This window comes from Eptesicus fuscus, chromosome 15, assembly GCF_027574615.1.
Source record: "Eptesicus fuscus isolate TK198812 chromosome 15, DD_ASM_mEF_20220401, whole genome shotgun sequence".
NCBI classification, from domain to species: Eukaryota; Metazoa; Chordata; class Mammalia; order Chiroptera; family Vespertilionidae; genus Eptesicus; species Eptesicus fuscus.
The window spans coordinates 14,454,999-14,468,743 of record NC_072487.1 but is presented as its reverse complement, the minus strand read 5'-3'; positions in this window follow the sequence as shown (position 1 = coordinate 14,468,743).

Sequence of the window (13,745 nt, the reverse complement as noted above, 5' to 3'; positions counted from 1 at the left end):
ATAAACCAAATACTCAAGTTTCATGACTTAAACTATTCAGGTTTTGGGTTAGATCAGTAGAATACCAAGTCACCAAGACTGACAAACTTACAATAAAATTGATCCAATACTGTCATATCTATTACCATTGTAACTCCTTCATTTTCTAAAACAAATGTTCCTTCAAGAAAGTAAAATTCAGTTAAAGTATTTTTTTTCAGAATGTTTTACCAAAACAGATAGTTCTTTTAAAAATTCAGCATAAAATGGTGCTTTGTATCTTAATGTGCTCTCACTTATTTGCATCTATTTATTGAACTCACTCGTTGAAAAAAAGCATTTGTCATATTTTTCTGACAAACAATCAGCTTTCTTTTTGGCTAGGTCATAAACAAAAATATAAATTTTAACCTTATCAAAAAATGTTAGCAACTATCTCACCCCAGGCGAGTCACCTCACAATTGTTTGTCAAAGGATCATTTGCTCAGTATCTACTCCTCTGATAAAACCTCGAAGGAAACAAAAGTTCAGAGTATACCTATGATGTTATTCAGTATTCATAGTACCAAACAAAGTCTACACTTTAAAGTCATTGACAAAGTCTAAGGAGCAAATGCCTGAAGGTCCAACATCCATGTCTGATCATGATACTTCCTTTCCGATAGACATAAAAAATCCCAACTGCTCTTTGTAGCCAACCGAAAGCAGCCTAGGTTATTTAAGTTTCCCACAGAAGTCAGTGATATAATGAACACATTGATTCCTTTTATATTGATCACATATTTTCAAAGCACAGCAACTGCTCTGTGATCACTTTCTCTTTTACTTACTTCACACATATTAGTGACTTGACAGATCATCCACATCAGTTGACTCATCAAGTTGCACATACATTTTATGAGGACAAACTTTGATGATGTTGTAAAACATATCTGTTTCACTGCCTGAAGGGAACAAAGGAATGAAAGAACAAAGAATCCCCACGGACAACAAGGGATTCCACTGAAGCTTTAGTTGTGCAACTGGTGCCAATAAAATGTCTCGCTGCATGAAGCTTTGCTGGGTTTTTTGTTTGATATATTGTTGCCTGAGCAAAATATATGCATTTGGACCAGCCCTATGTTGAGTTATTTAAATAACAAAGTCAAATGCCCTTAAAATTTTGCTATTACCAAAACTCTTTTTTTAAAAATATATTTTTTATTGATTTTTTACAGAGAGGAAGGGAGAGGGATAGAGAGCTAGAAACATCGATGAGAGAGAAACATCGACCAGCTGCCTCCTGCACACCCCCTACCGGGGATGTGCCCACAACCAATGTACATGCCCCCGACCGGAATCGAACCTGGGACCCTTGAGTCCGCAGACCGATGCTCTATCCACTGAGCCAAACCGGTTTCGGCACCAAAACTCTTTTGATTTTCAAACATTAGTGTGGAAGTATCATATAAGTAATGTTCACATAGCAGCTATCCCATTAACTATGTGTAATTCATGGAAATACCTGAAAACATGGCGGTACTAGTTTAGACTGTGACAGAACAAAGAAACACAAGCAAGTTTCCACCGTGTAAAATTGGATAAGGTGCTTGACTTACCTTTTTAGTCAGCAAGCTGTACAAGAGGAAACAGAGGCATGCACAGATTAGATTGTTCGAAGGAATATAATTGGGACTCAGGTACAGAAAGTTTAACTTACATCACTACGTCATATTGCCTCTGAAGCACTACAAAGTTACACACTGTCAAGGTGCAAATTGTGCTTATTTTTCCTTGGAGTCATGGTTTAATTTGTATATTTGAAGATTTGCCTTTTAAACAATTCTAGAATAACTCATATCTCAGAAGAAATATTTAGTAACTACTTTTAACCAAGACCTGTTAAAGGATGAACAGATACAGTCGCTGTCTTCAATAAATATTTTTAGCAGATAAGCAGACAATCAAAAAAGAAAAATGCAATAAGAATCAAAAGGCTTTTTCCATAACTAATACATGATAAATACAGATTGAAATATGTCCTTACCTTCTTTCAGACAGTGCCTCCCAATATCTATTACTTTATTGCCCTGCTATCTAGTTTCTATGAGTGGGGCGCCCTCCATGTCTGTTCTAGTTGTTCAGTACTCACCTAGGAAAGTTTCCAAATTCTCCACTCTACACTGTTCTATGTTTTAGTTAAACAGCAATTCCTTTATCCTTAATGCTCTGCAGTACCTAAGATTACCTCTGAGAGCAGAAGCAACTATTAACAGTTTTAGACATTATAAAATCTTTTAGTCAACTAAGGAATAATTAAGACATAATTATAATGTCATTTTTAAATTCATCACAAAAACATTTTCAAACCTCTTCACACAATATTATAAACTGATTGACCTCATATCAACAGTTATACCTTTCCTGATCTCTTTTATGTCTCATGGTTCTGTTGCTTTCTATATATTCACTTCATATCTCTAAGGAGATAATTAATTAACTAATTTATTAATTAAAAAATAAAAATTTATTCATCATATAAAATCATAACACTGGAGTATTTTTCTAAGAATGATTCTAGAAATAACATTTGTTTACTTGAACATCTAATATGAAAATAGAATCATTATTCAATCTTTTCTGATTTTGTAAAGGATGTTTGCTAACTTATCATAGCCTCCCTTTCCCTTATCCTCACCAAATAAACAACTGGGATTAAAGGAGGAAAAAAAAAAGCAAACAGAAAAGTGACGATTAGAGTATTTTTTTCTGAATTTAGTATAAATTTTATGGCCACTTCTCTACCTTCCAAATTAAACAAACAAAAAACACATTTTCTCTTTCTCATCCACTTTGCATTTGCTGAATTTATTGAGCCATATGTAATATCATATGCACTACAGAAAAATCAAGTGTTTTTGGTTCTATAGTATTTGGCTCATATAAATAAAATATGCTTTAAAAGGAGAAATACAAGAAACTATAAAAATAAAGCCTTTTTTTCCCTAGTATTTCTTTAGGGACAAATCATAAATATAATAATATAGTCTACAGATAGTCCTGTAACCATTAATTAGGTTCCTTGAAAAGTACAAGGACCTACTTGAGTATAGGACCCACTTTGAACCCTAGTGAAACCTCTATAATCAAATATGGTTCTGCGAAGAAATTTTGAAGATAAAAATATTTTTACTTCTTGGCAAAAAGAGCATGCCCCTTCCTGTTAATTTTTAATGAACTATCCAATGCTTTTTCCAAAAAGATATTGCAATAGTCACTTCAATAGAATAGTTGTGAACTCCATAAGAGCTTTAGAGGTATTAAGGTAAAAATGCATTTTGAAAAATAAAAGAGAAGTGTGTGTTTTTTCCCTTCATTTTTTTTTCTTTTCTTTTTTTCCTTTTCTTGTTTCATTCCTTCAACATTTGTTGACCAGTTCAATAATATAGACATGAACATTAATTCAAAGGTGTTGGAAATTGGCCTCAAGAAACCCATAGTGAACATTAAAATATTAGTTAATGTTTGAAGGTATTATTCTTCAGAATACTGATAAGGGTTAACTAGCTAGCTTAATATAGGAAGGGAGGGGCTCCGGAGAGGACAGAGGCATCTTGGTCAGAACAATTAAAACAGCCATAAACCAAGGACAGAGGTACCTCTGGCCTGAGCAGCTGGGAGAGCCATGGGGGTCATAAAACATCTCTGGCCAGGAAGGAAAAAAAAAAAAAAGAAGGCCATTTTTACTCTTTGAACAGAGAGGCCAGCAGTTTCACTCTCAAGGCTTGGCAGGATAAGGTTGCTAGGTACCATAAGGTAGATCAAAAGTAACTCCAACTTGAACAGATAAGATGGATATGTGAAGGACAAAGAAAAGACACAGGATATCGGGGGGGAAAAAGAAAACGTATTTTCACAGAGGATAGAGGAATGTTGCAAAATAAGGGGCTTTGGCCTTTGAAACTAGTACTAGGTAGCAGCAGAGTGACCAATGAGAAAGGGGGTCCTAGATTAAGGGAAGGGGTCTCTAGAATATATAATACCTCAAGACAAAGAGAGCTGCCCAGCCGGGTGTGGCTCAGTGGTTGAGCATCCACCCAGGAACTAAGAGGTCACCGGTTTGATTCCCAGTCAAGTCATATGCCCGGGTTGCGGGCTTGATCCCCAGTGTGGGGTATGCAGGAGGCAGCCAAACAATGATTCTCTCTCATCATCGATGTTTCTATCTCTCTCTCCCTCACCTTTCCTCTCTTAAATCAATAAAATATATTTAAAAAAAAAAAAAGACAAAGAGAACAGTGGCCACCCTTCTTAAGGAATCCCTCTTTAGCCAGGAGAGACAGAGTTTTAGGATTGGAATTAGGGTTTTAGAGGTAGTATTTGCTTTCAATAATGTTTCTGTACTTCTCACCTACCACCTTTTGTCCATGGCTTCATTCTTCGAATCTATCTGGATAAGAACCCAGGAAAGAAATCACCCTTGCACCATGTTCACAAGAAAAAAAATCTGAATCAATGCCATAGGTTCTAGAAACACAATTGAGACTAATGAAATACATAATCATAAAAGTACTGTATAATCCTGATGTAATTTATAATTTTTAACATGAATTACATAAATCCTCACATTTTCTTTTATGTGCATACATTTCTTTGCAATATTTCTCTCTCACCATGAAACATCTCCAGGACTATAATTTGTCTCCCGATTCTTGAGGGAAACAATAATGTTTGATTATGATTTTTTTCATTAATCCTCATTGGAGGATATTTTCTCCATTGCTTTTCAGAGAGACCATGGAAAGAAAGGAGGGCGGGAGGGAGAAAGAACAAGAGTGAGAGAGCAAGGGAGAGAGAGAGAGAACTTATCGACTGGTTGCCTCCCGCATGTCTCCAGGGTGGGAAGCAAACCAGCAACCCAGGTACATGCCCTTGACTGAAAATTGAACCCACAACCCTTTGGTGCACAGGCTTACGCTCTAACCATTTAGCACTCTGGCCAGGTCTGGTTATGTTCTTTAACTGATATATGCTTCTACCTTTGATTCAGCTGTAACTCCTAGACCAAGTTATTTCTGTAGTATTTCTAAGTCTTCATCAGAACTTCTTCCATTTATGGCAGATGTTGGTGAAGGTTATTAGCCTGCCCTTGTAAAATCAAGTCCCTGATGTACAGCAGGTTAGCAGGCACCTACAGATTGGTCGAATGCATATTCCATGAGTATCTGAAGCTTTTCTAACCCATCTCATTTGACATTTTCATTGAAGTTAACTCTGCAATATTTGATCATTCATGAAAGATCAAATAAGTTATATAATAACTAGCAGTGGAATGAGCAACAGTAATAGAGGGAAAAATGTAAGCATGTGCCAAGCACATATTCTTTTAAAAAATGTTTTAGAAGCTAATATCCATGATCTGACCTTTACCTATTTAATCACCTCTTCACTTATGTCAGTGATTTTACATAGCTTCTTGAGACATTTTGTGTTTGGCTTTTGGAATGTGCATTCACTTTCTATTACTGCTTAAACCATTATCACAAATGTAGTGGCTACAATCCCCATTTTATAGTCCATTTTCAGGGATCAGGAATGTGAGCACTGTGTAGTGGGGCTCTCTGCTCCGAACTCTGAGACTGCAATAAAGATAATGATGATAATGATGATAAGGATGAGTGCAAACTCATCTGAGGCTCAAGGTCCACTTCTAAGCTCACATCGTTATTGGAAAAATTAGTGTTCTTGCAGTGATAGAGCTCATGCCTTCTTGCTTCTCCAAGGACAGCAGGAAAGGGAGTCTCTGACCTCTGGACCCCCTCTGATAGGGTATGGCTGCTTAGGTTAGGCCCACCAGAGGTAATCTGCCATTCGATTAACACAAAGGCAGATAATGTAGGACCCTAATCACATCTGCAGAATTCCTTCACCTTCTCCCAATGACATAACCCAATCATGAATTGGTACCCTGCATATTCACGGGTCCTGCCAAGTTCAAGGGGAGGTGATTACACAAGGTAGTGCATCTTTCTGGGGTCCTCATAGAATTCTGCCTACCACACTGTACTACTTTTTAAATTTTTTTTCAACTTTTGAACTGGTTATCCTCAAAGATCACTACCTTTTACACTTCAATTGAACTTCTCTGGAAGCCTTTTCTTTGGTTTCTTAACAGTTATTATGAAGGTCTGCTATTTGAAATAATAAAAGAGCAGCCTTTCTCTGTGTCAGCACTCTTACAAGGGCTTTATATACATTAACTACTTTTATCCTGGAGGCTTGGCTTTCAAATGGCAGGTATTTTCAAGTCTATGAGCAGATCTTCCCAAGAACTTCATTCTTTAATGAAAAAAAAAAAACAAAAAAAAAAAAACCCCACAAGTTTGGAGCTTAAACTTTCACAAATGTTAAAATAATATTGTTCTAGGAAGAGAGTATTAATAACTTTTGAACCTGCTTATCTCACCCAGTGTGTCTGTGTACATATTTGTGACCATAAATATTCTTATGACAAAAAACATAAAGTATAATCTGTCAGGCCTCCTGACCTCAATCTATCTATATAAAAGCCTAAGTGACCATCGCAACCAAATGGATTACCGAACAGGCTGCATGGGGTGACTAGACCAGCAGGGAGGTTAGTGAGGGGCAAACAAACGACTGAGCAGCAGGCTGGGTGGGGCAACCAGGCCAGCAGAGGGGGCAGTTGGGAGTGACCAGGCCAGCATGGGGGCCAGTAAGGGGCGACCAGGCTGGTGAGGGTGGCAGTTAGGGGTGACCAGGCTGGTGGGGGGGGGCTGTTGGGGGGTGACTAAGCTAGCAGGGGGGGGGCAGTTGGGGGTGACCAGACCAGCAGGGGAGGCAATTAGGGGTGATCAGGCAGGCAGGCAGGTGAGCAGTTAGGAGCCAGTGGTCCCAGATTGTGAAAGGGATGTCCAACTGCCGGTTTAGGCCCAATCCCCAGGATCGGGCCTAATCCAGCATTCGGACAACCCCCAAGGGGTCCCAGATTGGAGAGGGTGCAGGCTGAACTGAGAGGACCCTCCCCTCCCCCGTGCATGATTTCATGCACCGGGCCTCTAGTAGAAATATAATGTCCTTCTTCCTGTTTATCAACTAAAGGAAGAAGATTTCATCAAACTTATTTCTTCTGTCTCAGAAAGCTAAAACTGTATAAAGTGAGTTGTATTCAAACAAATGCTCTGCACTTCAAGATTCTCGTATGCTCCCCCTCTTTCCACACGTGTCCATCATCAGTAGGGCATAGCCAAGGCTCTTCTTTCCCATACTGAGAAACACTTGCCTGAGTCAATGTTTCTCATGAGTTTGACTGAAATTTTCCTAGTAAATATGTATTCCTTTGTTTTAACTGACATTTTAAAAATGAATGAGTGCCTCCTATATGCAACATTCAAGGTGCTAACCTACATTATTTGCAACGCTAACACTAGATTACCTGCAACATTGGAAGACAGATACTCTTAGTCCCATTTTAACTAGTCAGAGGCTGCGGTTATAGAACTTAAATAACTTAGCAAAGGTCACTAGAAAGTAGGTAGAAAAAAATGAGACTGAAATTGATATTTGATTCCAAATTTCATTCCATCTCCAGTCTAGTAGACTACCTTTCATAAAATGCAGATACTTATATGGGAAGGTTACCAAGCCACGTAACATTAATTGAGCACCAAGACTGTGGACAGTTCTATACTCGGTAGAGGGTAAGGCTCCTTGAATAATTCCCCTTTGATAGCGCAGTCTCTAAAGTTACTAAGCTCTCAATAAATGTGAACTACATTGAGTTATAATTTAGTTATATTAAGTAGATTGCCAGTCATATATATTTTAAATATAAATTAATTTTATTAGATACTTTTTTCCCCTCTAAGTATCTTTGAGAATTAGAGTGTATTTGGGAAGAGGGAATGAAGCACTGTTGTTACAGGGTAGGTCTGTGGTGGCCAACACCAGTGAAGGCTCTAGGAATTCAAATGGGTAAAGATCTGGAGAAACCAGAAGAAGGAGATGGATGCAGATTGAAATGTATGAGAATTCTAAAAGCTAAAATCTCTTAAGCTACCCACTTATAAGACATCTAATTGCTCCAAGTCTATAGCTTTTAAAATAGGCATTTGGTTGTTACAATCTCTAGAATCCTATGTCTAGTTCTTACATCTCAAACTTTTAATCACTAGGTAACAAGCTTTATGAAGGCGGGGGTCATGTTCTTTTACTGCTTTATTCTTAGCATTTGCCTTAGTGTTTAGCACACAGTAGTTGCTCAACAAATCTTTAAAATAATGAATTTGAATTAATGAATGGAGAGAGAAGTGTATGACTCACTTAACAATATGATAATATGGTAAAAAAAAAAGCATTCAACAAACTTACTCTGGATGGACACCTTAATTGAATCAATGTAAATAATATATTCAGCAATTTTGGTGATTTAAATTTGATCTTTGTATATTTTTTATTATGTCCTTGTATCATTAAAACAATAGTGAGCATGATCCCCCATAAACATGTATTTATGCTAACTTATATACTATATGAAATATTAGTAATGTCTAGCTTTCCTATTATTAGTTAATGGGGATTTAAATTGTCTTTATGCACTGCTGTCTATGCTCTGAGTAGCACAAACTCTTCAACTGGAGCTGCTGATATGAATTCTGAACATTAAGGCATCCAGAAGAGTCAATTAGCTGTTAAGGATTCAGTGAGTGCACAACACGATTATAACAGTTCACTTTCCTCTTCCTAGGGCACTGCTGCCAACATCAAAAAGAATCACCACTGTGTTCCAACTCTGCAATATTGTTCCAGCTAGAGATTGCTCCACTCGTAACAAACGCCACAGCGCGACGGAAACCTACGAGCCTGAGCATCGGGGGACTTGGACTTTCCTCATGACTGATTAGTTGAGAAACCTTCAGCAAGGTCCTTATATCTTTGGGCTCTGGTTTATGATTTTTGTAAGTGACAAGAAACAATGATCAATTCTTATGTACCTTACAGAAATAAAAAGTAGAGCCTGTTGACAAAGGAGCAAGTGTGATTTGGTACTGGAATGTATGCCTTAGTCTTTGTTAAAACAGCAAAATAAATGTAGTGTTTTGTGCAACCCCTTGGCTCCCCTCTTTCTAAGCTATAATGCTTGGTAAATGACTGGGAATGATCTCCACAGAGTAAATTTTTAGAAAGAAAACCGATAGTTTGTACATATAATAATTAAGAATGAACACCATTAAACACATCTATTTATCAAATTTAAACATTAAAGACTTTTCTACCATAATTCAGGATTTGATAAGATGTTTAAAATCCAGTAACAGCATTAGTGTTTTCAAGCATATGGATTCATTTAAAAATAAGTTTTTGTACATATAACTGTCATGCAGATATATGCAAAATATGTATTGTTCAATATATTCTACCAACTTAATTTAACTGTCTTAAAAGGCTCACTATTCTTCATATGTCTTGTTATGACTTAACTAATTAAAACGTATTTGCTTATACCATCATAAACAATACTATATGACAACCACTTGTATTTCAAAGTGCTTTCACACAAATTAGCTCAATTTTAGTGACTCGCAAATTAAATAGTGAGTGAAGAGTGGAGATTGAACAAGAAATCGGGGCTTAAGGCTTACTCTCTGGCCTTGACCGGGTAGCTCAGTTTACTGAAACACCATCTGGATGTGCCACAGTTGTAGGTTCCATCCCTGGTCAGGCCACATGCAGGAGTCAACCACAGAGTGCATAAAGAGGAACAATGGACCGATATTTCTCTCTCCCTCTCTAAAAAGCAAACAAACAAAAAAGTTACTCTCTATAAATACTTAACTGTATCCTAAACTGAGGCAATTTCAATATTGAAACTGAAGACTATCTTTGTAACACCTCTTGGGGGCTGAGGAACTTTTATTTCATACTTAATTTGTTTGAAATAAGGTGTGTCCAAAAAGTAACTGAAAATAGAAGAGCTGTTTTTTTGTGTGTTTTTTTCATTTCCTATTTCTATGGGAATGTATTTTTTCATGTTAACCTCTTGAAGGAACAGTAATCCTTTCGTTTATAGACAGTTTCTATCTAGAAAATTCTTCTCATCTCTCCCCTCTTTATTTCCTTAAGCACTTCATTTTCTTTTGGATCTCAGGTGACCTTTGTTTCCCCCTCAGCCACACTTTGGTACTGACACCATTGTAAACAACCCAGTTATGAATAGCTGGAAGGGAGAAAGGCATGCCACCTGTGCTGTTTTGCCAGGAAGCTGCAGATTGACACTCCGCAGGAAGCCACCTGCCTCGCTGGGGGCCAGAACTGGACAGGGGAAGAATAGATGCATGCCCAATAAAGCCTGGGCAACATAGGGAAGGTACTTGTTTGTCACACCTGGGAACAGGTCATTGGCCACTGTAAATGGGGGAAGATTTGAGATACCAGTATAGTTAATCTCCTAAACCAGGGGTGGGGAACCTTTTTTCTGCCAAGGGCCATTTGAATATTTATAACATCATCCGTGGACCATACAAAATTATCAACTTAAAAACTAGCCTGCTATATTTGGTCAAACATTTAATTAATTCGCCCCGAAGGCCTTGGCAGGGCCAGACCCAATAAGGCTCCCAGGCCGGACATTCCCTATCTCTGTAGGGAGCTCTCTCTTGTGATCTTGGTTTGCACTCCCGGGCTTTGGAGCTCCCATGTTCCTGCATTTGCCCACACACAATGGACTTATGGGCTGCAACTAGCTTAATGCTACACTGGACCCAGCTCCACCATGGGACAGAAACCTGGACACTGGCTTTGCTTTTAGCTCAGCTGCACCTCTTCCAGAACTGGATAGGGCAATGGGACTTTGGAAACTGAGGGATGTAATTCCATGAAAATAAAAACCACTCCTTCTCCCATGCCAGTCTCAGAAAATTCTTTTTCTCAAGATATCACAAGGACCTGACCCTCAATCAAAGGGATCCCCCACTTCCATTGGTAACAGTATTATTTTAACACTAGAGGCCTGATGCACGAAATTGTGCATGGAGCTCGGCCCTCACAGCCCCGACTTCAGAAGGTCGTTCGGCTGTCTGGTCTAATTAACATATTATGCTTTTATTATTATAGATTATTATAGCTGGGGAGACCCTGTGTATGGATACAATAAAGTATATTATTACAATTATATTACATTTCCAAGAAAAGGATACAAATTTTATCTCCACAGAGAGAAATTTAAGTTTAAATAAGATTCTCAGATTTAGAATTTATACGCTAGTCTACATTCAGCAATTTCATGTTTATGCCTCTCTGAGCTTTCTTTTTCATTAAAGTGTTAAAAGTTTGGTTCAAAAATTTCAACAAGTTGACACTTTTATCTGATAGTGTTGCCTTACTTACCAGATTAATAAAGATGCAATTAATATACCTTTTTACACTCACCAGAATTGGGGTCAACATCATTGGCTGTAAAAGAAAACAATTCTATTATTATAACTCTGGACCTAGCAAAAATGAGAAAAAAATAGATAATAGGCATCATTTTTCTTCAGAGTAAATTTCAACTTAATGCATCTCTTAGAATTTTTAATAAAAGAATAAAACTAAAGAATGCTTAGTATTCCATTGTGTAGAAGTACCATAGTTTTCTAATCCACTCATCTGCTGATGGGCATTTAGGCTGTTTCTAAATCTTAGCTATGGTGAATGGTGCTGCTACTACGCTGCTATAAAAAAGAAGGAATTCTTGCCCTAACCGGTTTGGCTCAGTGGATAGAGCGTTGGCCTGCTGACTGAAGGGTCCCAGGTTCGATTCCGGTCAAGGTCATGTACCTTGGTTGCAGGCACATCCCAGTGGGAAGTGTGCAGGAGGCAGCTGATTGATGTTTCTCTCTCATCGATGTTTCTGACTCTCTATCCTTATCCCTTCCTCTCTTTAAATAATCAATAAAATATATTAAAAAAAAAAAGAAGAAGAAGGAATTCTTACCATTTGCAGCAGCATGGATGGACCTGGAGAGCATTATGTTAAGTGAAATAAGCCAGGCAATGAAAGAAAAATACCACATGACCTCACTCATTTATGGAAAATAAAGAGCATTATAACCTGATGAACAAAAAGATAAATACAGAGGCAGTAAAGTACTGAATAGACTGTCAAATTACAGCAGGAAGGCTGGGGAGTGTTGGGGAGGGGAGGAAAGAGGTCAACCAAAGGACTTGTATGCATGCATATAAGCACACCAATGGACACAAGACACTGGGGGGGTGGGATGAGGGCATGCGACAGGGGGTAGGGGAGGCTGGGGCAAGGTCAATGAGGGAAAAAAGGAGATATATGTACCACTATATGTAATACTTTAAACAATAAAAAAAATCAATAATAAAAAAACCTAAAGAATGCTCACTATCAGTTTTTATATAACTGATATAAATTTCCTAATTATAAAATACTATATGTTTATTGTTGCAATATGTGGAAAACACAGCAAAGCTCCCAACAGAAAAGTCACTTGTATAATCATCACTCAAAGAAAACATGGTCGCCACCAATAATTCTACAAACCAGTTCCATTGTACATCAGCCTCTCAAAGGTGCATGCTCTGATTCCTCAGGGAATTCCTTCGTATTCAGTCCTTACCCTTCTAATTTAGAGCTCCTTTAAAAATTCAAGACTTTCTACTAGTATACTTGTTTCCCTTGAGCTCCTGTTGCTTCCTTAAAGTTCTTGACATGTATTTAACATCTTTCACTAGCTCTAATGCTGCTGTAGGCTTGCCTTACTGTTTACTTCCCCTTAATCATGTCAATCAGGTTAGGAAAAAAAGGGATCAAAATACATTCATGTCACAGTTTTCTTCAGAAATCTCTAAGGATGCTTTGGTTTTAAAAATAAAAATTAAATTGGTCATTACAGCATTTTAAGATTATTTATGAACTAAAGATAAAAAAAAAAAATCAATGCCAATAAAGGTAAGCTTTGATACACTTAATATTTTATCACAGAAATAAATACTTATATTAAGAATTAAAATGAAGAGATTATGCCAAATAAGTAAAATAAATATGCTAGGCACAGGTGATAGATATAGCTAGAAGTCAAATGATAAACCAGAAAACCAAAGGAAAGGGGTTAGGATACATTATTATATATATATTAATTTGCTTGTATATACTCAGGTGTGGTAATGTGCTACTCATATTCTGGTCTTTATCAAGGAAAACAAAAAAAAATAGGACATAGGCGATTTCTTTTTTCATTTTACATAAAAACTTTCCAACAAGGAAAAACATAATTACCTATTAAAAACTTGATCAGCATGTTCTCCAAAAATCTATCTATCATAAGGTATACTTCAAATTATCCCCCAGGAAAAAGTTACAGTGCTCTTTTTAGTTAGGTTTTGTGTAATGATAGACCACATAATGTCTAGTTTATAGAAAGCTGGAAATTAAGATGGATGCGTACAGCCAATATGCACCTGTGCATATAGGGAAAATCAGCCACAGTGGCTTCAAAATTATCTTCGCAAGGAAGTGGTAAGGAGATTCAGAAGTGGAAAGCAGGTGCTATGTGACCAAAGCACTTTGGTGTGTGGTATGGATCAATGCAAAGACCTTGGGCTAGTGCTCAGGAAGCCTAGATTCTAAATTTGGCTGAGGAACTGAATGTCTGTGACTTAGTACAAGCAAGTTGATTGCAAGCTTAGAGATTTCAAAATTAAGGAGATTGACAACTGTTCTAAGAGACTATCCTTTTTGCCATAAAATATGGTTACT